At 36.0% G+C, this 4,109-nt stretch overlaps 1 pseudogene; it reads left to right on the forward strand.

Moving 5' to 3' along the window:
• Positions 1 to 200: 200 nt before the first annotated feature.
• LOC100618613 (betaine--homocysteine S-methyltransferase 1-like) lies at positions 201 to 916 on the forward strand (annotated as a pseudogene).
• The last annotated feature ends 3,193 nt before the right edge of the window (positions 917 to 4,109 follow it).

A 4,109-nucleotide genomic window follows, 5' to 3' on the forward strand; every position in this document is an offset into this window, starting at 1 on the left:
TGCAGAAATATGCATTATATGGTAACAACAGTACAAAGGAGACACTTTGGTAGCCAGCAAAGTTAATCAGACACGATCATATCTGAGTTGCAGAATGAACTGAAGTGAAAAAAATTTTCTGACAACAGTTAACAATATTTATGAAAAAGAATGTGAAGTTTCTGATTGCAGAGTATTTTGAACAGGCGGAAGAAGCCTTATTGACAGATGAAGCATAAAAAAGAATATAGAAAGCTCTTGGCCAGTATACTGTGCATTGGGCCAGAAGATCTGCATGGTGCAACTCCTGAACAATATTTAGTTTGGCTGGTTAAAGCAGGAGCTTCTTCTGTTACCGTGAACTACCATTTTGACCCCACAATTAGTTTAAAAACTGTGAACTTCATGAAAAAAAAGACTTGGAGGTTGCCAGATAAAAAGCCCTTTTGATGAAATGCCTGCTGATTTCTCATAGTCCAGAAAGCAGTAAATAAAGATTTATCAATCTTACCAATTTCCTTTTGGTCTGGAACCCAAAGTTGCTACAAAATGGGATATCCAAAAATATGCCAAAGAAGCCTACAACTTGGGTTTCAGGCACATTGGGGACTGCTGTGGGTTTGTGCTTTATTGCATCAGAATGATTGCTGAGGAGCAGGTACCTGCTGCTTCTGAAAAGCGTGGCAGCTGGGGCAGTGGTTTGAGGGTGCACCCCAAGCCCTGGATTATAGCAAAGGCAAGGAGGAGTACTGGGAATCTCTACCACTGGCCTCTGATAGGTTATACTCTCCTTCCATAGCCAAAACTGATGTCTAGGGAGCTACCAAAAAAACTGCTAATTTAATGCAGCAGAAGGAGACCACAACTGACCCTCAACTGAAAGAACTATTTGAGAATAAGAATTTCATATCTTTAATAGTCTAATGCAATGTGTGTATCTGTGTTTCTTGGGTGTATTAATATTTATTATTTGTAAGCTTGTTTTCAAATTAATAAAAATCGAAATTAAAAAATAAAAAATTCAAAAAACATATAAGCAAAATAAAACAATAAAATTCCTAGCATCCTATTTATGTAATATGAATGATATTAGAGGTCTGCTATTTAACTTGACTAAAGATTTCAAGCTTAAGATTTTGAAAGGAAATGAATAATGTTGTTCTAAAATCAGTTATTATTAATTATTGTGCTTATTATAAAATACAGAAGTTCCAGGGTAGAAATTAACTTCATAGATGTATAACTACAGCTCCTATCCAATTAAATAAGTATTATTGAGGGTTTGCTTCAAATTCCAAAAGTCGCAAATAAAATTATCAAAACAAAGGAATATGAAAGGTTAGTCCCCCATAGACTACCAGTCAGACATTTGCAAGATTTATAGCAAGTTATTAAACTTGTTCAAAACATAAAAATGTGCAAGCAATAATTCTAAGTACTAGAGAATTCAATTCATTATCACCTCATAAAACACTATGAAAGCTTTGGTAGGAGGAACTGAAATGACATCATATCAGTCAATATTTAAATAATTATTTCAGACTATTCACTTGAAGGTCATATCCTGAAGCTGAAATGCTTTGACCCCAGAAAGAGAGGAAAGGACTTGTTGGGGAAAGTCCCTGATGAAGATTGAAGGCAAGAGGAAAAGGGGATAACAGAGGAGGAAACAGATAGGTAGAGGCATGAGAATAATAAACATGGACTTTCAGAGATTAAAGAAAATAGTGGAAATTGAAGGGCCTGCCATGCTATTATCCATAGAATCATGTAGAGTCAGACATAACCAAACAACTGAACAACAAAAACAATAGCTAATTTTTTCTTCCCTTGCTTTCTCCCTCTCTCCTTCCTTTCGTGCTTCCTTCATCACTCCCTCCTTAGGTTCTCTTCCTCTTTAACAAGAAATACATATGCTGTTGTTTGTCCCCAACATATTTGTTTTGTAACTCATTTTAACCAACTATTCTTTTTTTACTCAATTCAACCAATTCAAAGCTCAGAATACTGTGGATCTATATGATTTTCAGGCAGTAATAAATACTGCTTTGGATGGCCATAAATTTAACAAGTTCCCCTCCACCATTCAAGTCAATGGTAGAATTAAGAGGGAAAAATTAAACATCTCTATTTCTTTAAAAAAGAGATTATTAAAGTGACCTGAACATATTCAGCCTCAGTGTGTTCAGCAATTCTCTGTATTGGAAATCCTAGTTTTCTATTATCTGAATTGTGATTCTTTCATATTTGTATAAAAAAATTATTTGGCCCATTGAAAGACTGAATTATGAATTCAATGTCTCAGGTTTCTGAGAGCATTACTGTAACTTCTTAAAGTACTGAAGATACTCTCAGGAAGTAATCATCACACCAGGGAGAATAAGTCTTCATGTGTTGGGCTTTAAGGTAACATTAATTTTGAAACCAATTTACAAGATTTAAAAATCAGGTCTTGAACTTTCTATAATCTGTACTGTCACTATGCCAAAAGTGGTACCAGAATAGATTGGACATAGTGTAAAGGTTAATGTCTGCATGCCATCTAGGTCACAAATAAATGTTTTATTTCATTGGGAATCCCAACTTTTGGTTGCTATAAATAATTAATTGTAAGTGCTAGATGTAAGCTGTTAAAGGTCATCCTGGAAACAGATTTCTTAAGGATTTTGCTTAGTTGATCTGTGCAAATATTTTCAGAAAAGTAAAATTATCCAAGTACTGGCTTTATACCAGTGATTAAATTAATGGGGAAACGATATTAGTTTTATGTGGCCGTGGGTGTATGTATGTAAATTTTCAATTGTATGTCTAAGTCTAAGGTTAGAATAGCAGAAAATGCTAGCTCTGGTATTTTAAGTAGAATCATTCAGGCTAGTCCTGAACTGTGAAGAGAAGGTTAAATTTTGTGTATCACATCTTAGAGTTTATTGTTCTTTTTCCGTGCACCAACCTTCAATATTGTTTTAATTGCCCAACTGATAATCCCAAATATTTTCCTACTCTCTGAGGTTTATTCCTGCACTGCTTCCTCCCTACCTTACCTCCCTCCTCACAATAATACAACTTCATTCACTTTGGCACTTTTTGCTGCCCACATTTTCTAACATGAAAAGGTAAAAAATTGACTGAATTATTTAATTAATGGGGAAAACCAGAAGAAAAGAGGAATAAAAAACAGGAACTCCCTAAGCCATCATTGCCAGAGTCCTTTTGGCCTTTCTAGGTAGAATGAAAATGATGAGAATATTCTTTTTACCATTATTTCCATGGATTTATGACCTCAATGACATTGACATTTCCTCCCATTTTGCAGACTGCAACATATCAATACTTCACTGCATGAATCTCAATTTACATAATATATTTAAAAATCTTAAAAAAAAAAAAAAGCTTAAGGGATCAGCATGAAGGGGAGCCAAGATGGTGGTATAGCAGTAGTGAAAGCTCAAAATCCCCATGAGAATCCTCACCAACTAATCTTAAAATGAAGCCACAAAATGAATATGAGAGTAAAAAAGAAAAGAAAAGAAAAGAAAAGAAAAGAAAAGAAAAGAAAAAGGAGACTAAATGAATTAACTTTCATTTAGAGAACAATTTGAAAGGTAGGCAGAGAATATTAGGGTCTCTAGGGTAAGAAGGTAGCAGAGTCAGCAGGAGGTTACAACACGGAGTAAGGTACAGCCAAATTCAATTTAGAACCTGATCCAACAAATACTATTCCAGGTTTTGAACTTGGGCCCAAGCCAACATCCAGACTCTGAAACCCTGCTTAAGCAAACAGCAGATCAACCCAATACATAGTCCTTAAAAATCCAAGCAGGCCTGCAGTTAGTTCGGGAATTTCAGTGCAATGAGGTTTGTGCTGTCTGCCTAATCTGTGTAAGCCCAGAGTGAGGCCAAGAGCCCTAGGCCAAGCCTATAGTAAGAAACAGAATGCTAGTTTGAAGTAGTCTGTGCTACACTACTGGTCAGTGTAGACCCAAAGCTAGTCTCCTAAATCATTAGCAAAAACAGTCCAGGGAAAGTGCTGGCCCATAGGCCAGACCTAGCTACCCCTTACCCCTTCAGGGTGGAGCCCTAGGGCAAGGCACTCCACTATGGGCCTGACCTGATCAAACCCAGTATGAGAC

Source organism: Monodelphis domestica, chromosome 6, assembly GCF_027887165.1.
Source record: "Monodelphis domestica isolate mMonDom1 chromosome 6, mMonDom1.pri, whole genome shotgun sequence".
Taxonomy (NCBI): domain Eukaryota; kingdom Metazoa; phylum Chordata; class Mammalia; order Didelphimorphia; family Didelphidae; genus Monodelphis; species Monodelphis domestica.